Source organism: Epinephelus lanceolatus, chromosome 13 (genome assembly GCF_041903045.1).
Source record: "Epinephelus lanceolatus isolate andai-2023 chromosome 13, ASM4190304v1, whole genome shotgun sequence".
Taxonomy (NCBI): Eukaryota; Metazoa; Chordata; class Actinopteri; order Perciformes; family Serranidae; genus Epinephelus; species Epinephelus lanceolatus.
This window is the reverse complement of record NC_135746.1, coordinates 5,303,166-5,327,768: the sequence shown is the minus strand read 5'-3', so window position 1 is coordinate 5,327,768 and position 24,603 is coordinate 5,303,166. Positions and strand designations below refer to the sequence as shown.

The following is a 24,603-nucleotide window of genomic DNA, read 5'->3' as shown; positions in this document are numbered from 1 at the left end:
AAGGTTAAAAATGGTATGTGTCAAAAAATATTCAACACTTTCTGTAATCAGGCTTCAACCTCACCATCTGTGTCGCCAATTTCCTGTGTCCAAAATGTTCATGAGCATGGGTTTAAGTTTCTCAAGTCAGGTCTGTTGTTATACATCACAACTTGTGCGTGGGAAGCGGTTAACACCGCTTTCAGCCCTCATTTTTTGCGTACACACTGTTTACAAATGAGACCCTTGGTCCATTTGTTTCAGGGAGGACGAGACCTCTGCGGATAATTCGGCTCCCGGTGAAAAACCTCCTGAATGTCTGGATGAGAGATTATATGAGCACACGTGAGCAGGTGCTGGAATAGAGGCCTGTGTGCGCTGTGCCAAACAACGTTAAAGAAACACTGACTTGTAATATTAAACTGCTTTATTCACTGTTCATACCAGTTTTAATCACCTGGTCTGTTTGTTTCAGAGAGGAAGAGACCTCTGCGGATAATTCAGCTCCGGGTAAAAAACCTCCTGAACAATGAACACTGAAGGAAAACTAATCAGGAAAAGTTTCAGCTGGTTGCAATTTGCAATCATCACCTCTAAATCCCCCTTAAATCTTACACACTGGACCTTTAAACTCAGTGGTGCTTTATATGACATATCAAACTCCCTGTAGGTGTGCACCTGCACTCTGGTGCTTATATGCAACACATTTAGCCATTAATAACTCGTATTGTATACCTCAGTGCAACGTGAGTTCTTCCTCGTGGCCGATGTGCACCACGTTCCTGGTCAATACTCAAGCTAGACATCTTATATTGATTAGTTTGTTTCCAGCGCACCGATACATAATTCATCAACTCTGTGTATGTGTGTGGATGTATATATATATATGTGTGTGTGTGTGTAAGTGTTAGAAGGGTAAACCATCAGTCAAAGTCAACACCTCCCTTTGCAGTAGTGTTAAGGTAAAACAAGCCTCCTCTAAAAATGCGACACACAGCTGAGATTCTTAGGGCCAATCGCAGCTCTCTTATCTCCCCGCTCCTCATGAAATGTTAAAACAAAAGAAGGTCTGAGTCTAGTTCATGAAAGAATTAAAAGCCTGATGCGATTAAAAGACAAGACAAGAAAAGAAAGAGGGTTCAGCGCCTTGCCCAGAGCGTGTTAGCCTCCTCAATCTTTTAGTGGAAATTGGGTTTAGGGCCGTTTTTCCCCACGGGCACATCCCGGCCCTTCTCCACAGATCAGGGATCAACACACCCCTGCGCTCAATCCAAACCTCGGCCAACACCGAAAGAGAAACACGACGTCCTCACAGCGGTCCTGGATCAGTAGTCAGGGGCAGTCTCTGTAAAGTGTTGCTCATATCACAAGGGCACTGTACTGCTCTTGTGAACAATCCTTGATGTGCACGTTCAGCCACTGACCGGCGCCTCAAATACTCTCCAGCAATGATTCATAGACATTGGTTAATCTTATCAGGGACTGCCTGGACACAGCAGTAATAAACTGGAAATTGTCTAGTGAATCTCATATCAAATCACAACCATGGGGAAACTAAAGCAACACAGCTGCTCGAAGCAAGAACGGACAAGTCTATGGACCGTTCTTGTCGAGACAAGCTATAATGTGATGGCGGTAATTAATTATGTGATAAACAAACATAATTTAGCTGAATCTCTAATTAGTTATTATAAACAGTGAGGGTTCCTGGCTCGCTGTTTTTCTCATTATGCAGCCTTTATCTAATATTAACCAAAAAAACTACAAGAAATGCAAGATTGATATATACCTGAGCTTTTAAACAGCAATAAATGGCATGGCTTTGGATTCAACCTTCAGGTTAATCAGACACAGACATGTAATGTCTTCATCCTCCGCCCCTTTCTTATTGAAAACTGCCAGAGAGACCTGGAACTTCACTGAATCTAAAGGTTGTTTGACTGCTTGCGAGTAGAAAATGAGATTACAGCGAAGAGTTGAGTAATGAAGGAAGCTGCTTGTCCTTCCGCGATGTGACTCTCTCCCAGTTCGCCTCAGAGGAGGTAGTAAAGCCGCCTGACACAGACATAAAAAAAATGACTGGCCACTTCAATTAGCCCAATCATAAAATATAATTTCACAGACATCTATCTAACATGACCTGAAGACTTTGGGAAAAAAAGAGGGGTCCTGTTGTTCATTTATTAAACATCACATTCACTCAACTTCTCTGTCTGGGTCGCCGGTGACATTGAAATGTAAAAGTTAGGGGTCGTTGCACGCATGTACTTTTGTTACAATATTTAACAGGCGCCGTAAATCGAATCTGAGGGATGCAAGGTGAGACCAAAAAGAGTTATACAAAAGCTGATTAATTCAACAACTTATTTCTGTGGTCTGTGAAACATAATAATGTCGGGATGTGACATTTTGAATGCTGATTTACTCACTGTATTACATTTTCTCTTAATTCTGTATTCAGTCTAAATGCCAGTTATTGGCGTTTTTATTTTCAAGGGAAACATCTCTATATTTTAGTAAATGATGTAGAAAAGAAACAGAAAATCTGATGAATGTAACATGACAAATAGCTCAAGTTAAATGTTTAAAGCTGGGACTGAATTATTACTGACAAATTAAAGTCTGCAGCCACTTGAGCAGCTCTGTGAGGCTGCGATCAGGCAGAGTGAGTTAATGCTAACATGAGCATGCTAACATACTTACAGTGACAACACTAATGTCCTTATGTTTAGTTATGCTCATCATGTTAACCAACTTAGTTTAGCTAACAGTTCCCAACTAGAACTAAGTTCATTTGAGGCGAAAAGGAATGTCACAATGTTTTCAAGGTGCAATTTTGGTCATAAACCAAAATACTGGATAAAGACAGATGTTGACCTGCTGGTGGGACTAAAAGAAAAAGTTATAAGGATTCATGCTCTGGGGGAACATGAATGTGTGAACCAAAATTTGCGCCGATCCATCTTGTGATGTAAATGAGATGATACTCCACTAAATCAGCTCTGTCTCCTCATGGGTGGATTAATGAACACACGATGGATTAATGAACACAGGATGGATTAATGGCTCAGGCCCAAGGGTTCAAAATAACAGGGGCCCCCCTGGCCTTAACCTGCAAAATATTACTCATATGAACACGTACAAACCAAGAAGAGGCTAAAAATGACCACAAAGAGACACAAAACTACCAAAAAGACACAAAATCACCTCAAAGAGAGACAAAACGACTACAAATAAAGGCACAAATCACAATAAGATGCATAGCGACTACCAAACCCTTTTGTATATCTTTGCCCAGGGGCCCACTGTCTCAGAATCCGCCCATGTGAGTTCAAGAAATTACATTCATATACAGCTATTTGGAGGGAGACATAAAGCAAAGCAAATTATGTTTTCTATTAACATAATGAGTAGGTCTGGGAATCACCAGAGGCTCCACAATACGATATTATTGCCATTTTAAATGTGTTGCGATATGCTGAGTATTGTGATAAAATATATTGCCATATCTTGTGATTTATTACATGTTTTCAACTGCCAATAATTTCCCAAAAAAAAAAAACTGTGTCAGCATCTGTATTATTTAGTAATTGGGGTAGGGGAAAACAAAAATCGATACAGTACAGTATTGCAATATTTTTGTGTTTTGTATCATCACCCAGTGCCAAGTAGCGATTTCTTTTGATTATATAATTATTAATATTACAGATACAAATGGAACTTTAGGTAGAATAACAGATAATATAATTAACTGCTTTTTTATTTTGCAGCTGCTAAAAAATGAATGACGTGAGATGAACCGACTCAAAACTTTATCTTATCAGATAAAACAGACTGTGACGAAGATTCTTTAGGGGGGCATCATCTTACTATGTTACTATATGATGATGAAAACTCTGTGTGTGTGCCTGTTCTACGTTTTTCTCCTCACTGACTTGGTCAATCCATGTGAAATTTGGCACAGTGGTAGAGGGTCATGGGAGGATGCCAATGAAGCTATATTACATCAATTGGCCAAAGGGGGGCGCTATAGCAACCGATTGAAATTGCAAACTTTGAATGGGCATATCTCATGCCCCGTACGTCGTAGAGACATGAAACTTTGCACAGAGATGCCTCTCCTCATGAGGAACACATTTGCCTCAAGAACCCATAACTTCCGCTTATATAGATTAGATATCTATTAGATATAGATTTTTGAAAAACATTTAAAATCAATCTCCTCCTAGGAAGTTTGAGCGATCTGCATGAAACTGGGTGAACATAATCTAGGGACCAATATCTAAAGTTCCCTCTTGGCAAAAGTTGGAAAACTTACTAAAGCTGAGCTTCTATAAGGCAATGAATATTGTGGAGGGCGTGGCTCATCACATAAAGGTGTATAACATCTCAAGGGTTTCACCCATCACCACGCAACTTTGTAGGCATATGACCACACATAATCTGAGGGGACCCCTCCATTATTGACCCCATCAAACAAAATGGGGGCGCTAGAGAGCTCATTTCTTATCTAGGCCTAACTGCCATATGGATTTTTACTAAACTTGGTAGATATGTAGAACAGGACGCCTCAAGGTGACTGGAGAAATTTAACTCTAATTGGCAACTGGGTGGCACTATAACAACAGAAAAATGCTTCAAAATGGCTAAAATGTGACCGATCGCTGTGGCTCCACCTGTGAACCAATGTTTTGTTTTTTTCTAATTTTTGGTATGACTAAGTCATGGTATAGTATGCTGTACATAATCATGGAAACTGTCAGTCAGTCATTCCGTCTGTCCCACGTTTTTCTACTCACTGACGTGGTCAATCTATGTGAAACTGCACATAGGCATTGAGGATTGGCATAGGTAGAAGGAGACAAAGCTACCAATGGGTCTGGACTAGTTTATAATATAAAATATAAATTATATATGATTGAAAGAAGTTATAAATCAAAATATATTATAACACATTTTATCGCAAAGCATATGGCAAAATACTATAAATCACAATAATATTGTATCGTGACTTAAGTATCGTGATAATATCGTATTATGGATCTTTTGGTGATTCCCACCCCCATGTAATAAGTTTTCTGTCTGTTCAATTTGTATTTGTAATATTAATAAATCATACAATTAAAAAAATCAATACTTGATACTGTGTGACGACACGATATTACCACACAAGAATATCGCGATATAATGCTGTATCAATTTTTTCCCCAACTGCTAGCAATGAGGTAATGTTGCTAATCAATGTGCCTGTGCCTTTATTTTTTATTATGGTTGACAGGGTTGACTAAATGACTAAATGACTGAATATTTTGGCCTGCAGGTGGTGCTGCTCGTTAGGATACATCATCTGGGAACCTTGGATATCTGTACCAAAATTCATGGTAATGCATCCAGCAGAAAGATGGCACGCAGTGGGGAGCCGTGGGCTGGAATCGAGCCTGCGGCCACTGCTGCAGAGACGCTGCCTTTGTACATGGGGCGCCAGCATGAACAGTGATGATTAAGTGATGGACTGACTAACCAACACCACCATCATCAAGTGCCACACAGTTGGCATGGTTAAAATGTTTTACTCCACTTTAACCAAACAAAACCAGAAGCACATCATTTTCCTCAGATCGTCTTAAGAATGAGGAGAAAAACATGGAACATACTGCGACATCACTGCAGCTAAAAATAAATGTGAGCCAAAGTTAATTATCAGCGATTTGCGACAACAAAACACATGATTCTTGACTCACAACAGAAGGACTGGGCATTTTTTAAATCCATGTTTTCCAGACAAGAGCCTGAATACCAGCGACCATCCTTCACAATGACTGAACAGTTTGATGTCCTGAGTGAATCCATTTTTGTGTCCATTATCCAGCATGAAGTAGATAGCATCTCACCTCCGGCTGTGCAGTGTTTTGCGGATTATTACAATAGTTCAAGAGGGTTTACACCACGCAGGCAGCTGTGCCAGCAGTGAAACCAACTCTGAATTTATACTCCTTTTAAAAGACCCACATATGAGGAAGGGTAATGCTGATGTCACTCCGTGCGTCAGGGCTGATTTCAGGTGAACCGTTCCATTTTATCTACCGTTTCCCCACAGCTCTCCATAGAAAAAATGATCAAGGATTGATTGAAGCAATTTCATTTCACCTCTCATGCTTTGAGTATTTGCGAGCACAACATGGCCCTGAGTTTGACGTGAGCTAGGGAACACAGAATTGCCTGAATAAGCACAAAATCTTTAAAAGGTTTTGCTGGGTTGGTGTTTTTTTGTATAAAGAAAACGCCTCTTTCATTCCCACATTTTCGTGGGTGAAGCGCTCCCATCTGGAGCCTGATGGGAGTCAACTGGTGATGTCAAATGTGATAACTGGCAGTTTACAGCAGATACATATATATACTATCCCCAGACCAATCCAGGTTCCAAGAAATAAATGAAGCTATTTGAAAAGCAATGGAAAGATCATCCTAATATAGCCTTGTCATCATTTTCACTCCTCAATACCGCTGTTTATTTTACCCTTGTGAGGCTGCGGCCTTGCACGGCGAAGAAGACGTCACTCAACAAGTTCATCTTCAAAATCTGTTTACCAGGATGCAGGGGAGCAAAGGGGGGAAATTTGACTCACAAATTCAACCTCTGAGTGTTCGTGTCAATGTCTTCCTATCTGATTGTTTTGGCACTCACTTCTGAATGGGATTGGGAAGTGCGAGGCAAACACTAAGGCAGCAAGCTGCAGATGGTGCTCCAGTGAAAAAGTGAGTGGCGAAATCGCTGCCACCAGACAAGCTTTGGCTAATCGACATGAGAACACAGCCGAGCTGAGTCTGCCTGCTGCCTGGGCACAGAGCAGACAGTGATAAAACAATGTGTTGGACGTACCTGCATTGTTTCCTGGATTTTTGCTCTCTGCAGACTTCTGGGTGCAAAACTTTTAAAAGTTTTAATTCTGTTTTGTTTCTAGTGCAAAAGATTGTTTTGCTCGATACCTGTGACGTAGACTTGAGATAAAAATAGGACTTCAATTTGACTGCTGTGACACATCACTTGACATGTGACCACCTAAAGACCAAAATATTCAAGTCTATATAACACATCATTCGACAGGAATAGACACGTAACATGACATTTTAATTGTTAGTCTTATGCATTAAAAAGGACTTCGTCTCAGGTTTGTAACAAGACTAAGGATGCTTTCACACCTGCCCCATAGGGTTCGGTTCAATCAGGTTCGCCTGCCCCTATGTGCGGTTCCTTTGGGCAGGTGTGAACACAGCAATTGCACTCAAGTGCACACCAAAACAACTTGACTGAGACCTTCTTGAATTAAATACATTTTCTTAAAAAGGCTGTAAAAAAACCTCCTTCATCCTCTTGTTGTATTCCCGGCAGATAAGATGCTGCACTGCGAGCAGAACCACAAGTCTATAAAGTTATATTCTGACTGAATGCTTTGAGGCATCTTATCCCGTATCTAAGAGTTCTGTGAGAATTTCTAATCAGTTTGATTTCAATCAGATTGAAGAAACATTGTCTATGTAACCACAGCTGATGAGAACACTAACACACTGACATTTTCCTGGTATAAAGTTCACCATCTTAGTTTAGTGTGTTAGCGTGCTGATGAGCACAGCTGAGGTCAATGTGAATGTCAGTTCTGCAGGTATTTGGCCATAAACCAAAGTATTGGACCAATAAAAATGTTTTAAAAAGTTACAGTAAAGCCTATTTCCACTACACAAAAAACCCCACTTACACCTGCTACTGTCTCGCATTTAATAGGAAAGGTTACAAGGGGCATTCACTGGCAGGACAGATGACTGTGCAGTAGTCATATGCTAATTTAAGCCCCTTTGCTTGCGTGATGCGATGATGCGCCACCACAAAATACTGTCCGTCTTTGTCCATGCAGTACTTGAACAATGTTCCAAATTAGGGGCTGTACACATCTCGTGTTTTTCGCACCCCTCAAATTCATTGGTTTTTGAGTGCTAAATGGTTTAAGACAACCTACTTTAATTTAATAACATGATGGAAAAAAAAAAAAACTTCTCAGAATGGTCAAAGGTTAAAAGGTTTCTTAAAATATGATCTTTCCAAATGTGCAAATGGGCCCTTTTTATATTTGAGCAGCAGGCACACTCAAACGCCAGAGCGATGCCAGAGCTGAGTGTACATGTTCCCAACCGCTAGGGGTGTAACGGTACACAAAAATCTCGGTTCGGTACGTACCTCGGTACACAAGTCACGGTTCGTTTTTTTTTCGGAACAGTAATGAAAAAAAAGACAACTATTAAATATCTTTTACTTATTGGTAACCTTATTAAAACATACCACCACAGCAGTTAACTCTTTTTACACAATTTTTGAATGAAACAAATATATATAAAATCCTGCTTTTTCACATTGTTTGAATGAAAATAGAAACATGAAAGTGAAAAATAAAATCCTGCTGTTTTTTTAACACATTTTTTGAATGAAAAATATAAATATACATTTCTGCTTAAACAGTTTTACTCAATTAAAATAAAAAGTATAGTGCAGCTGGTCAGCTTTAAAGCCTGCTCAGATTCAGTTTTACTAGGAACTTACTTAGCTTTCCCACTTTGTTAAAGTGCAGTAAACAAAACATGCTTATATCTAAAGTGCAGCTTAAACAATTTTACTCAACTCCAATGGCGCTGATTATTTCTTTAGCGCGATGGTCAGGGAAGCGCGCTTTCTTTTTAAACGACGACGATATCGTAGTTTGCACCAGATTGCCAGTTAACGTACAAACTCGGGTGGTGTCACTTTAGATGCATTAGCATGTTAGACGTGTTTCCAAGTACATACCCGACCGCTGTTCTGCAGTGTTGGCACACTGCTTTTGACTTGTCCACTTGTTTATTTCCATCTTCGTATTTTACCCTGAAAGCGTTCCCAAACGGAGGACTTAAGGTTTGCGGGTGGGTCTTCAGGTTCATCAGGCTCACTTGCCATGTTGTCAAAATGCAAGAATGCACTGCACAAAGTGAAAGCGGAGATTTACGGTCAGACTCGGTCAGTCACTCAATTATGTCCGTCAGGGAACTAGATATTTTAAATGGTTCGGCTCGCAAAAACGAATTAAAATAAAAAAATAAATAAATAAAATAATATCCTGCGCCCAATAATTCGGTACAGGGTCGTGCCGAACCGAAAGTCGCGTACCAAACGGTTTGACACAAATACATGTACCGTTATGGCCCTACCAACCGCCTATTTTTCAGGGCACAGACGGCTACATCCTGAGATAAACAGAGTTCAACTTTTGGAACACAGCAGCGCGCACCACGCCATGTGATGAGGACCAACCAATCACAGCTGACAGATATCTTTCCCTTCATCTGTAAACATCAGTCTCTGATGAATACGGAAAAGAAGTTGATCATTTTAGTGCAGAGCTGCCAGAGCTTTACATCTGCCCCACAGACGATAGGCCGACACACAAACAGCACCTGGAGGAACATCAGCTCTGTAGTCATGATTTCAGGTAAATAGGCTATGTACAGTGCTTGTTAAGGTTGCTTAGCAACCTCAGATGCAACCTGCTGTCACACTTTTGAAAGTTGGCACAGAAAAGGCACAAGAGTAGCGCCCAGCACCTGACCTCACGTGTTCCAGGTGGTTAAGGATGGGGCATGTGTACGGCCCGTTGGTTGGTACTGAGATGGCGTGTGCTTTCAATTGTCAGTATTCATGGATCTGAAAGAATTGGATATCACAATCTATTAATGTAACCTTGAGGCTTGACCTGCCAGACTGAACAACAGCTCTGTTCAATACTTTGAATGCATTGCATTTATTCGTCGCCACAAAAAGTGCTTCAACAAAACCGCAAGCTAACAATTTATTTTACACAGTTGACAAAGAAGCACACACAAACGACATCAAAGCCCAGAACCAATATGTACTTGACTTGATTGAAGTGGTGTCATAGTTCAGCATATTCAAACAGATAACTAGTAATGAAGTGAAATTTCTGATATCATGAGGGCAGTGACGCGTGCGGCGAACAATGAAATTCAGCAAGCGGGTGTGGAGAAAATGCAGGCACAGAGCAAGCAGAGAAACTGTGAATGAGAAATGTGTCTTTCTGAGTCAAAGGCTCATTAGTACCAAGCCTGGATGTGGTCTGAACAGTGATACCACAGATCTGTGAATTCTGGGCACTATTTCCACCAATAGCAGCTCCAAAACAACAGGCCTTGCGCTACACAGAGGCTCTGCTTCCATTCACTTCCCGAGATCTTCCAAACCAAACAGTTTGGGTGACAGCTGGACTTTCACTCTTTACCATGAAGGGAAGCTTTCGCTCGGACCGCGTTTGGAATCTGCGGCTGCGGGCCAACAGACACAAGATTACAGCCCACCGGGGGACAGAGATGTTGTAAAAAACCTTTGCATGGACTCACAGGGAGGGATCAGCACTCTGTTAGCTATAGCTTCCAAATGCCTATTTACACCTGAATGTGTGAATGCTACACCCTGGCATCAGTTGTACATTTACTCGGAATTTCAACACCACAACTCGAGGCATGAAACAGGGTTATTGCTATTGTTTCAGGTCATAAAAAAATGTGTCTTATTGTGGAAGCAAACAGAGGGTAGTGGGGCTGAAATGGCAACCTGCAAGGAAGGGTCTTTCACTAATGCTTTCTCCAGCTGCTCCACCTTAGGCTTATTGTTCCACAGTGCCCATCAGCGGAGGACAGGAGGCCATTTGAACAGAGCCTAGGCTGGGGCCGGGGCAGCGCACCTTGGCCCTCACATGCTCCATTAAACCGGGAGCAGGGGGAAAGTATGAGGTCCTGACAGTTACTGGCTCAGAGCTCTGCCGCTGACACAATTACTAGCCCCTCGCTCCTCGTCCGTGCTTTGCTACCTTGTTTAAAATGGCTGCCTGTAGCCACGACTGTGGATGTAAACAGCAGAAGAGCTGCAGCCAAGAGGGCAGAGCTTTCAAACACCCCAGTGACAAGAATTGTTGCTTTTTCCCCTCAAGATCGCTCCATTATTAATCTATTTGTTTGTTGTGCTCAAGTGTGACAGTATGAGGTTGGATTTCAGGTTGCTGGGCAGATCTGGTCTGATCTATTCAAGATCAGAATACGACTGTCCACCTGTAAGGCTTAGTGTAAATAAATACAGCATGGTGCCATTTTAGATATTTCTAAAGGTGAAACAGGTATGCAGACACATAAGCTCCCCTGGACAAATGGAAAGAAAATCGCCTTAAACCATAACACATTCACAAAATCACACTGAGAATATTGCCATTTTCCCCGAGGCAGAAAACAGCTGGTCTGTGCTTCATCCCCAAACACTCACATAATGTTCTCCCTCTCCCCCCCAGAAACACCGACTCCATTGTGCCTACTTTCTTCAGCCAGTGGACAGTTTGCCAAGTAAAGCTGGAAGGGAAAATTAAGTTTCATCTCAGAAAACGTTGTGTTATGCAAACCTACTTGATAGTAAAAATAATTGAAGCATTGACAGATTCGAGACAGAACGGCACGGTTCGTCTGGAGCGATCACTAGAGGATGCAGTCAGCTTTCCAGACTTCATTAAGCTGCTTTATATGAGCTGAAGAGACAAGAGATTACAGTTTTGGAAATTCAGACCTAAACAAATGTTATTCATCACAGCTCCCACCCCCTTAGGTTTCCTTTAAAGGGAACATTCACCACCTTTTATGTGGATGTCCAGTCAGTGTTGATGGTACATGTATTGATTGAGGCATTATATTCCTCAGTGAGCGCTGTACTGATTGAGAGAGCTGAGTTTGCAGCTGCAAAATCTGTTGTTCTTTCGCCATCCAGCAGTGTCATTTAACGTGACAGTAACGTAGTTGGATGCAGGAAGAACTACAGGTTGGGTTTCAGCCTCTGGGGGCGTGCTCTAAATGCCGCTCAAGAACAGAACCTCTTTTCATCTTCTTGTGTTGCTAACCATGGATGGATTACTGAACAGGCCCAGGGGCCCAAAGTGTTAGGGGGGCCTTCACCTGCAAAATGTCACTTAAATCAACATGTGCTGACCAGGAAGTGACTCAAAATGACCACAGAGAGACACAAACTAGCTACAAAAAGGGACAAAACAACCAAAAACAAACCTCAAAGAAATGACAAAAACCACCAGAGGCAAAACCAAAAATGTGTGTGTCAAACTAGCTATGCAAGGATGCATTTTACAGTGTTTTGGCTGATTCAGAAATACAGCTGTGACGTTACGACCAAAGAAGTTTCCGAGGCTGCAGCTACATGAGCCGTGCAAGAGGGTACCGCTGGTGGGTACCTTCCAGCACCTCAACTGACAAGAGCAACACCAACTGGTGATCCCTTTGCTAACACAGCAACAGAAACTGAAGCTTTCTGCTGCGATGAATTTCAGCGACATTCCTTTGTGGATGCTGTTACCGACAACAACCCTGAGATATCGGTGTCTTCAGGATCTCCAAGAAAAACTGGAAAAGACGACCAAGACCAGCATGGCCAAAAGGGAAGATGACTACTGAGTGTAGAAGTCAACCGATTTATTGGTTGGGCAGATTAATCTGTGCCGATGAGATGTTTTATGAACTGTTATCTGTGGAACTTACCTTCGATAGTGGCCGATGGCTGCGCAGTCTCCACCAGTCACACGGGGACGTCCATCAACAACTGGAGCTGAAGAGAGAAGGGGTTGTGTTAGAACGAGCAAAATGATGCTGATCAGTAGGTATCGCTCTGGAGAGTGATCATCAGTTTTTCCCATCAGTATTTACGAAGGTTGCAGAGATGCACCGATTTCAAGGTATACTGTGATATAAAAGTTGACAGTTATTATATTATATGGTGTATATTTGCTTATCAACAGTATGAGACAAAAAATGCAGCTGGATAGAGAATCTCCTCTTAGTTCTTTTTAAAAGGGTGACTTTTTCTACATACTTCCGTTAACAAAATGGTTTCTAGTAGTAATTATAGTAATAAAACATTTGTTCAACCAAAAATAACCCTTCTGTTTTCATTCCTTTAAGAGTCATTCTGAGTGACAATGATATAAGTTCTGTAATACTGTGATATTGTGATACCGTGAAACCACGATTTTTTCTGAGATGGTTACCGTACCATGAAAATGTCATACTGTTGCAACCCTAGTATTAACATAAAACTTTGGGGTGGTCCGTGACAGTGGGTCCAGTAGTAGGCTATGAACACTAGAGGAGGGGTCGACAACATTTTTTATCAAAAGAGCCATTTTTGACCAAAAACAGTATTTCAAAAAAAGAAAAAATCTGTGTGAAGCCACAAAACATATTTAGCCTTATAATGAATGTAACACAGACTATTAAGTCTAAATAAGCCAATCAACATGACTAGTAGGTATAAATGAGCATTCATTGATATGTTTTACTACAAAGTGGCTATTCTGCAGTGGGCAATGTATGAATATTTGGAACTTAAACTCTGCAGAGCAAAAGAAAATGAAGCTGTCCACACACTATTGGATTCTCTAAGCTCCTCCGAAACCTTACTTTTTGGGATTTGGAATCCATAGCTAGCCCAGCCACCGCTCTTAAGATTTGGCAAAACTTGAAGCAGACGAAATGTTGAAGGTATAATATGTAGTTTTTCCACATAAAAATGTCTACAAACGACTAAACCAATATTATATATTTTGTTTAGTTGTGTACTTTGATTATCAGAAATGTTTCCAACAAATTTTCAACCCCAGATAAATATGAAATATTAAAAAAAGTTGCGGACCGTGCCATTAGGTCGCACGTCAATGGCGACATAACTCCAGTTACCATAGCCATTAAATGAAGGAGAAGAAGAAGAAGCAGACCGGATGAGACGTCAGAGAACGAACGTTACTGTTGCTAGGCTAAGCTAACTTGTCATGGATCATGATTATGCATTGACGGTTGCTGCAACTTCTGACACCGAAGCTGTCCCAGTAAACAAGCCGGTAAAACGGAAACATACGGGTCAACCAAGCGATCCCATGAGCATTTCTCTGCTGCTGAAGCGATGGCTGAAGCTCGCTCTGCCAAAAAAACTGCCACGGTCAGTTTCACTTTCACAGAGTGAGGAACGTCAGATCTGTATCTGTTATATGACTGCAACTCCCATGATTCCACGCTACTTCGTGACGTCATCCAACTCCGTCTTCTGTTATTGTTTTGGTTTGAGACCCCTAGCAGCAGAAAATTACATATTGCACGTTTAAAAGCTTCTTTTTATTTGGTGCATAGGTGTATCATTTCTTTAGGCCTAAAACAATGACAAACAAAAATTAAAATGCTAAAAAAAAACAGTCTTTATTCATTTTCATCTTTTTCTTTTTTTTTGTCAAAGCCACAGGGAGCCACTAAAGAAGGGCTACAGAGCCACATGTGAATGCCACCACTTCCTGTTTGAAATTAAAAGCCCTTGTTTTAAAATAATAATGTAATATAATGTTTCACACACAGTCCAGCCATGTACTAGGCTTTAACCTAGTCTTGTTTTTATGTTTTATCAATCATTAAGAAAGTGTTTTGAGTATTTCAAAAATACAGAATTACTAAAAAGTATTTCAGTGTTTCAAATTACATTTGAATTTTTTTTATTTTTTTTTTATCATTTACAATTTGGTGGTATTGGCTAATTTTTTGAGGCTATCTGCTTTTTCCTGTTACAAAATCGAATATAAGTTGACCTCTAATTGAGTGAGTTAATTTCTCACTAATGGTTATTGTGAGCTGTTTTATTGATTTGTCCCTTGGCAGAATGCTAGTTTAAGTCGGAAAGGTAAAAAGCATTAGGAGTAAAGTGTTGCTGTCTTGGTTCATGTTTGTTCAACACTGACTTCCACATTAAAAGGTGGTGAATTCTCCTTTTAAGACCGACTGATACATCAGTGATTGATGTCTGTCTCAGACCTCCCATTAGAGCTTTATATACATCTGTACTAATGATACATCACTTTGAAGAAACAGCAGAGGAACAGTGCTGCTGCTGATTCTACATTTCTGATGTATCATCCCGCCCGTCCTTGGCAACCAAACAGGCTATTTATTTTTATTGCTTCTAAATAAATGGTTATGCATAAAACTTACCGACTGCAACTTTAAATTTTCCAAACACAATTTCACCCTGCTAAATAACAGCAGTAAAAGTTCATTCTTCCTGTGTCAACTGCATTCAATTTATAGTGGAATCTGTCTTGTTTGGATGAAACCACCGGGCAGTATGCAATTTCTGAGCAGAGATTAATTTTTCTACCGTCTTAATTATCTCAGCTAACATATAAAACAAACAGCAAACAGGTTATTTGCTGAAGTTATCAATGTTAAGCCTCTCGGTTACTAAGAAGCTTTGTAGTCTGACCTGAAGGTGCAAACAGCAGAGAGCTGGTAGACAAAGGAAAAGCAGATCTTGCATCACCTGAGGGAAATATAAAGGTTAATTCTGGCGAGCCTATTTCCCATCCCAGAATAGAGCTGGGTGCATAAATGATTATCTACTGCCAGGAAAAAAAAAGGTTTCTGATTGGATTAATCCAAACCGGGGTCATCTCAGAACAAGAAGCAACGTATCTTTCTGGTATTCTTACTGTATGTTTTTATTCTAATTGAGATGGGCCTGAAGGGGAAAACGAAAAAAGGCAGCGAGAGGGAGAGATCATGGAGAAGGACAGCCTCCAGTCAGCTCCAGCAGAGGGGCCTCGCTGACCTAGATCCAGGCTGAGTGGGGATGATATTAGCAAAGCAATTAAGGGAGATGACAGCCGTCAGGCAGGGTCAGACTGACAGGGATAGCAGTCTGTCTCCCTCCCTCTCCAGCGTGCTCTCCCTCTCTCTTTCGCTCCCTCCTGTAATGGCTATTGATTTTTCACAACCAAAACAAGAGGCCCTCTCAGCCCAGAATTGGCTGAATTGGTAAAGAGATAAAAAAAAAATGAAGTTTTAAAAGCAGAGAGGGGCAGAAGAAAGTAGAAAGTGCCGATGGCGTGGGTGCAATGTAAGGGGAAGGGGCCGAGGCTCACAGGTTGGTGACCCTGTCAGCTCTTTGCTTGGATGTGCTGAAATCACTCCAGGCATGTCAAAAAACTTCATTCCCCAGAGATGATAGGGAAGTGTAAATTCTACCTCAAAAAACGTGTTCCATGTTTTTGCCATGGGGATGAGAAAATGATAATATTTGGGGTAAAGTAAGGCGAACTAAACTTCGGGTGTGACGAAGATGGAAGCGAGACATGCAAGTTAATTTACTCTGGAGAAAGTTGGAGTAAATTAAGAGGTTGAGGAGTGGGCTTAGTATATCTATAAAATCCTAATTTGTCCATATGCTTATACACACTATATATTTACATTATAATCAGATATTTCTGTACACAATCTCGCCACATAGTACATACTATAAGTACTTTATATTCTTCATAATGCTCAGTAATTGAATAGTTTTGCAAGAAGACAAACAGCCTGCATTACAGCTTTTCTTGGAACAATTTTACACCACAGTAAAACAAACAGGCTTACAATTATACATACACACTGCCTGACAAGCTGCATTACTCAGAAGAAACAAGGCTTTTCGCCTACCACCGCTCCAAGGAAAGACACCTTTACAGTGCTAAGTAACTTGCATTTAATGCCAGTTTACAGCAGACACATGAGAGCTGGTGTAGACGGAGAGATTTAATGTTATGATATAAACAAAGGATCAGATTGTTACTGGACTTTCAGATGATAATGAAACCATTAGATTTAATTGGTTTTGAAATACATCTCAAAATGTTAACTCCTCCAAGCAACTGAACTGTAGGAAATAGCCGGTTAGCTAGTTAGCAGCCTGTTAGCTAAGCTAGCACAAAATCAAATGGTCTCCCTGAAATCCACAGCAAAAGTGCGATTTTTTTAAACGTACTCTGGGGAAACTCCAGACGAAAATATTACGAAGGGAAGGAGTTACGCAGGCACATTGGATATCACTGAGATTCCCATAGGAATGAATGAACTCCTGTTGACTCGCCTCCGTACACTTACGTAAGTAGAAACTAGGCTTAAGTCTAGCTAAAATGTAGGCTCACTGCAATTGTTACCTCTCTTCTAATATCAGTGCAGACTGGCAGGATAGGAGCTAACATTAGCCTACAGAGCACCGCTGGTAAGGAAGCAGTGTTCTTTGTTACTTGATAACTTTTTAAGTAAATGCCATTGACAGCTACTGACGATGAATTAGTAGGGCTGCCCCCGACTAAGAATTTTCCTAGTCGACCAATAGTCATCATAGGACCATTAGTCGACTAGTCGCCTGCATGTTTACGATATTAATTGACTTATTAATTTATACATTTTGGGCGGGGCAACAATGATGATGAACCTTCATTAATATAGGCCTATATTTTATCTACAAGTGCACGTCACACACTGAGCAAGCCGCCTGTTAATGACGCTGTGGGCTAATGGGCATGTAGCTACTTCCATGTTTCAGATGAGACGCCATGTTTGTAGTCGACCAATGAAGATGAGTTTACATATCACCTTGGGTTCATCCTTCACCTTCTCAAAATGTTCCCACACTTTGGATTTCCTGCCCGACATGTTATTAACTAGCCTGTGGAATAACCGCAGGTAACAGCCCTGGAAATTAACCTGACGAGGACACTTCCTGTGTCTGCCCTTTCAAATTAAATTCCCACATGGTCCAGTCATATAGGTTTTGCCAAGGTGCAGCTCCTAATAGAGTTTCACGTTTGTTTCATGTGTTTTTTTTCTGTGACTAAGCAACCAATGAAATCCTGCCAACTAATGACCTTTCTGGTCGACTAATGTTTGGTCAACTGTTAGGGGGCAAGCCTACATATCAGGGTCTTGAAGGGTTGTCTATGGTCATAGGGTAAGACTTTAATCACTACCCTTTGAAAATTTCAAAAACCAGAGGTAAGGGTAAAAATAAGAAATGGAATTGGGCCAAAGTATCTGAAAATCAAGTTTTCTGATGACTTTTTTTTTCAGCACTGGTGTGAGAAACTTCACTGCTGAACCAAACAAGGAGACAAAATAGAGGAAGACATATGTGCAGTATCAATCCCAGAGAAAACAAGATTATGAGAAATCTCATAAAAAACATATTACAGTATGGCTGCATTAAAATCCCCCACGGACCATACATCCAAATCAGATTCACGGCAATTACAGCAGACAGCACCACTTAAATCACCGGCCTGTACAGCTGTCACAGAGCAGCGTGCTGTATGTGTCTCTCCATCCCAGCATGCTTTGCTCCGGGCGTGCGACTCAGTGGTGTTGTGTTTGACGTGTCGGCTTTAATCTGATCTCAGTGGGTTGGTATAAGTTTGACAAAAGCGAGAGAGGCAGACCCGATTCTCACCGCAAACAGCTGCGTAGAACATAAGTGACATGATGAGATAAAATGGCAGGGAAAAAGGTTTGTGACAGACGCAAGTGATTGCATACTGGATGCTTTTAAATTCCACAGTGAGTGTGTCAACCCGCTCAAATCAATACATTAAATAAAATCTATAGGTGGCATCCTCTGAAGTAACAACTGCGAGACAACTGCACAGAGAGGCGCAGCATTTTTGATAGACTATTCACTGACATATTTGTTTTTCTTTCATCAGCTCGTCTCGCCGCACAAGGTCAGTATGTATGGAAGAGGGCTTCTTTTTCAACTGCTCTCCAAAGCCAAGAACACCTGCTCATACCTCAAGCACACTCCAGACAACACGCCTAGCTAGGCACTCGCTGCATGCTGCACTGTTTTCCTGCTCAGCTCCTCTATGCTATAGTGTCAAGGGTTTTTTTAGCAACATGAATTTCTGCTTCAATCTCAAAATCAATTTTACAAGCAGCACTTTCATTTTTCAGTTTGAAGGGAAAAACTGTTGAGTTGTGCGAGCAGCTCGGCTGATGTGAATTCTGATTATTTTAGTAAGCAGAGGGAGTTAAACCGAGAGTTGATTTGTTTTTGCCTGAGTGATATGGGAAGACGCTCTGGGGGCAGAGTTGAGGAAAAACACATATGGTGCAGGAATGCACATTCACAAGTACGGGGTAACCTCTGCTGAGCTCCTATAGAACTGCTTTGACATCTGCACTACACATGTGTCCTACCCATAAAACTGCACGAGGATCCTTTTAATAGTCTGACAAACACCAACTGCACAACCTGCGGTTCAAGAGGTGCGATTTCTGATGGAGCCTCCTGACTATATTGTTAAGGCCAGATAGAATCTGAAGAATAAATCTTTACTTCAAGGACCCGGCTAAATGCATAACTGCAAATGACCTGTAGCATGCCAGTAATCTCTCAACTACCTAATGTCTGTATTAGCTCTCTCATCTCTGCTGAAAGACTTCAGCAATAACCATTCAGATAAATGACAGCAGCCTCTCAAGTCCTCTGTTTAAGTGGAAAATGCAGTTTTAGTTTTTCTCTGCCTCGAGCAGGAAAAAGCGTGCACGCTGTTCTTGGCACCGTAGTCACGCTTGTGAACAGCACTGGAAAACACCATAAAACATCTGAGACGTCTCCTACATATGTAGGGAGAGAGATATGTGCCATAATGAGTTGCACTCTGCAGATGGCCATTAAGGCTTATGTCAACATTAGGGAGATATCCAAATAAGAATTTGGCAAATGATACTCGCAATTAATTCAGAGTAAATTTTCACGCGGACCCATTGACCACACATGATAAGAAGGTACATCTGAATTCTTTGATAAGAGTCCCTGTTGGGAAATTAATTTCAGCGGAGAACATTTGGTCCTCACAGAGCGGCGATGTAATTAAGGTTAAAAAGGAGTTTTCATACCAGGCATGGAAATTGCTTCCTTTCAAATGTATCTGTGAATCTGACAGTGGGGGCCGGAGTGGGGGCTGGACCGTGGCTATTCACAATGTCAGTGTGTTCTTAGACTGATGCTGGACAGGAAGCCGCTGTGCAGTGCGAAAGCTCGACCCAGAAGGCAAAAAGGAGAAGGAATCGTATATTTCCCCCCCCCCCTTCAAAAATGCTTGAGTCAGCTGGAAATGTTAAATGTCCGGCCAAGTTCAGCAAGCAACAAAGAGGAAGGAACAGCAATAACTTATGGTTTTTATCTAAATCTACTGCACAATACAGTGTGTGTGCAGAAGCAGCACCAAACGCTGGCCCTATGCAAATTCTGGGCCCTTTTCTTTTCCATGTATATTTATTGTTTCTCTTTTTTATAAACATCAAGCAGCTCAGCAGAACATTGGTCTGAACAACTATCAAAAATATAAATGATGAAACATTTAGATATGAATTCAAAACAACAGTACGATCCATAAGTGCAGTGTCTATAACTCTATCAAGAAAAATGCCTGTTGTTGAAGCCACATTCTAGTTTCTAGTTTGGAGGTATGGAGTCCATCTTTTAATGAATCGTCCCTTTGTGGAGTGAAGCAAACAGGTCAGGGATTCGAGAGGAAAATACTCCATGATTATCTTGTGTATGTCACTTATGCATGACAAAAAGATATTCTTCCTCACAGCATATGCAAGAATATCGTACTTCATGGTAGAGAATCTTGACACGAGTGACCCAGGAGTAAAGACACAGGATTCATACATAAAGCAATACTAAGAATTTTTTCCATATCCTGCCGAATGTCTACGTAGTATGCTTGAATTTTAGGATAGAGCCAGACACAATGTGTGTACGTTCCTACTGAGATTATACATTTTAGACACAGAGGTGAAATCTGGGGGTTCATTTCAAATCTTAAACTGGGAGAAATGTGCAATTGGAACAATCTAGTACGATTACACACTGATATCTTCCTTATATGGTTCCATATCCAATCCTAGTCATCCTCGTCTATATTTACATAAAGTTCATTTTGCCATGTTTGTGCAGCAGCTGGGACATTCAACACAGTCTGGTTTAAAACATTATGAAAGCAAGTATTCTGGGCCCTCATTGCTCATAGCCATATATACCTGATGTAAGTACTGCTAGGCTCCTACCGCCAGACAACATTGTAACCATGATACTAATTTATGATACTGATTAATCTATGTTATACAATGTAGATACGCTCCAGGCTAACGTTAGATTCCTGACTGTCTGAATGCCTTCAATCAAACAACTGCTGATATCAGCTAAACCGTTCTTGAACTGTGTTGGTTTTGCTCAAATTTCTTTTGAAATAAATCAGTCAGAAGCTGTTTTCCCTCAGTTTACTCTCTTTTCCCTTTCCCTTACTCTCGTTTTCTTTTTTTGGAACCCAGATTGAGAAAGACATGACAGCGTACCTTGGTGCTCCAGTGGTATTAAGCAGTCACTCACTCAGCTTTAGCTGTGTTTAGAGATGAATCCAAGTGCAGGGGCGGACTAAACCACTTTGCACCTTTTGAAAGGGCCTCAGAGAGCCTACACTAATAGAGTTGGGTCAAACTCCGGTTTTGCCGGTCTAATGCCAACCGGCTGAACTGGTATTTGTCACTGTGACACATTCTGGCATATTAAAAGGAAGCTGACACGGTGACATAAGAATAATTGCGGCATTATACCAAGGATTAAACACAAATATCAAGCATTAAACTAAATATATCAAGGTGAAATGGGAGAAAGAAGTCAATGTAGAAATTTCAGATGAAGACTGGCACAATATGTGGAAGATACACCATTCAACCACATGAACCTGGAGGGGATTCTCATGGAAGAATCTGATTCGTTTCTTTATTACATTAAAACTGAATGGTAAGCGTCTCCATAGTTGCCAGAAATGTTGGCAAGAGTGCAGGTCTTTTGATGTAGACCACTATGTTTTTTGGAAATGTCAGAAAATATCTGTATTTTGGAAAATGGTACGTAAAGAGTTTAAGCACATAATAGGATAAGAGGTTCCTAACAGTTGTTAGTTGTTGCTAGTGAGAGATATTTGATCAAAATGTTGCTAGTAGCAACAAGAAAGCTGTCACTAGGAACTGGGGTAAAGAAACACCACCAACAAAGGACCAATGGCTAACAATTGTGGGAAAACTTTTTAACAGAGAAATTGACGCACATACTGAGACCACAAGAAGCACAACTAGGAAGAATATGGGAGACTCTATGTAGGACTCAAAAAGATGACACTGGTCTGGAATAATAATCAATAGATACACTAATCCTTAAGGCTGTAAAGATGTGTATTTACCCAATCAGTTTTTGTTTTGTTTTTTTATTATGCCGGAAAAAAAAGGAAGCTGACATCAGCAACCTGTGCTGTCAGCATCATGATGCAAAAGCCAACTTGTATAGCATTACTAACAACAAGCAATATGACACATAATAGTAGGTTTTCAAACAGACTAACGGAGTCACTAGTGTCTCACAGGACATGTGCAGTTTGCAGTTGAGCTGAGCAACGGCAACATGAAAGAGATCAAATTTCAGTAGATGTAAAAGGAGGGCCAAGCAGCACATGCTATGTTTGTTTACTTGAGAGTTCATGTGTTTTTTGGGGTGACAAGGAGACACAACAGAGTTCGGTGTATGAGCTTAAACCAGTTTGATTTCATGCAAACCAGCTGAACTGGCATTTGTCAATGTGACATGTTCTGGCACATAAAAAAGAGCTGACATCAGTAACCTGTGCTGACAGCATCACAATGCAAAAGCAATACTAATGAGCAATATGACACCGTGGTGAACATAATATTAGGTTTCTAAATGGACTAACAGAGCCACAAGTGTCTCACAGGATGTGCAATTTACAGTCGAGCTTGACACCAGCAACATGAAAGAGATCACATTTCAGTAGATGTGAAAGGAGGCACAAGCAGCGCACGCTATGTTTGTTTACTTGAGAGTTCATGTGTTTTTTTGGGGTGACAAGACGAGGGAGAGCAGAGTTAGTAAACTAAAAAACTAAACCTGCATCAGTAACATCGTTTTGGATTTGCAGCTGACAAAAGAGGTGTCCTAACTGGCTGCAAGCCAAGCGGTGCGCCATTTTGAGCTGAACTTTCATCCCATCGAATCTGAATTTTACATAAAAATAACTTAATTTGAGACATTCTATGACTTTTAAGGACGCTAGGCACTAGTTTTCTGTTTGACGTGGTGTCATGTTCCACTCAGGAGTGACTTCGAAGTCACTAACCCTGCTAACTGCTAACTGCTAACCCTACCCACTAATTTTCTTTGTAGAGATATCAGTCTCTCATCCAATTTATTCAGACAACTGTAATTTAATTATGGCACTAATTACTTCAAAAAGCCATTAGCGTGCTGGGTAATCAGCCCCACTTTCCCCCCCTAATACAACACCCCTGTTTGTATGCTCAGTTTTATATGTGCATGGTGTCAGCATCATCGTGGAGGTTATAGTAAAATAAAACAATGGGTTATTGGCTGGGAAAACACAAGCTTACTGCCTTTTTTACACTAGCTTCTGCAGAATATGAGAGTAATATAATACAATATAATGTTCTGCAAAGATGAAATTACCTATAACTCTGTTCCTGAAGCACACACTGTTTTATATCCATGCTCAAGTTGAGCGCTCCTCAAGACATTAAATGAAACAATATCTGCTGTGATAACTACTGGCTCTTACAATAGCACGCCAACTAATGACGCACTCTAAGCTTTGATATATGGGTCATGCCGTAACACCTCTCGTAGCCAGATACCTCGCATAAAAATCAATATGGCATCACTTGCATGGAGGCCGAGCACGAAGGGGACGCTCAGGTGTAGATATTCTTAAATAAGACAGCTGACATGACAGGCGCACTGGATGCCCTGAAAAGCCAAAGCCTGTTGCCTGATATCGTCTGGCTACAGGACATCTTCACCAAAGGGGAGGTGAAGGTTTTGGCAACAGAGGGCTCAGGCAAACCATGGCTGACAGGATTCCACGGATGAACAGATGGATGGATGGACCGCTATTGATGCTGAACATTTTGCAGCTTTCTCTTTGCGTTATGTCACCTGCATTCCTCGGCTGAATTGCCAATTTATAACAGGAATAAAAAAAGGACACATTTCAAAAGGGGCTTTTCAATAACACAAGCCGGTAAAGCTTGTTTTTGTCAACGTGCGACTGTTGGATTTGAATGATTTTTTCATTGCAGGTGTGTTTTTGTAAAGCCCGGTATTTCTTCAGCTCATGCTTCTATCAATAAATTGCAGCTGGCTGTGTTATAATCAATGAGATGCCTGTTTTTTTTTTGATTTTTTTTTTTTTGGATTTGTCGTATGTTGTTCATCTGTAGCTCAATGTCACTGCTGCCCATCCTCAGATGACACTATTGAGAGAGAGAGCTTATTAATTTCAGGAAGGTTTTCTGTTCGAACCAAAGTTTATACAAAATGATTCAAAAAAAGGTTTAGAACACTGAGTACTTCTCAGTGGAAGACCAGCTGACATTTTCAGAATAGTTAAAAATAAGGCTTTTTTCATATTGGAAAGCTTATAATGAAACTGTAATATATGCGATAGGCTTTTCGTAGCCTGCTTACAGTGTGCTGTTTGAAAGAGCTCTTGGAACTGGTTATTCAAAAGGTGCAGTGTGTAGGATGGAGGGGGATGTATTGGCAAAATGGAATAAAATATAATAAGTGTGTTTCCTTTAATGTATAATCAC

General features: G+C 40.8%; 1 protein-coding gene across 4 annotated transcripts in view; it reads right to left on the bottom strand.

Annotated features, from left to right (window-relative positions):
• klhl29 (kelch like family member 29) overlaps positions 1-24,603 on the bottom strand; it is a 409,128-nt gene that overhangs the window by 351,979 nt on the left and 32,546 nt on the right. For all 4 annotated transcript variants that reach the window (XM_033648442.2, XM_033648445.2, XM_078173676.1 and 1 more), the window contains one exon: positions 12,601-12,667. The gene's annotated coding sequence lies outside the window, so the exon portion shown is untranslated. The remainder of the gene's footprint in view (positions 1-12,600; positions 12,668-24,603) is intronic.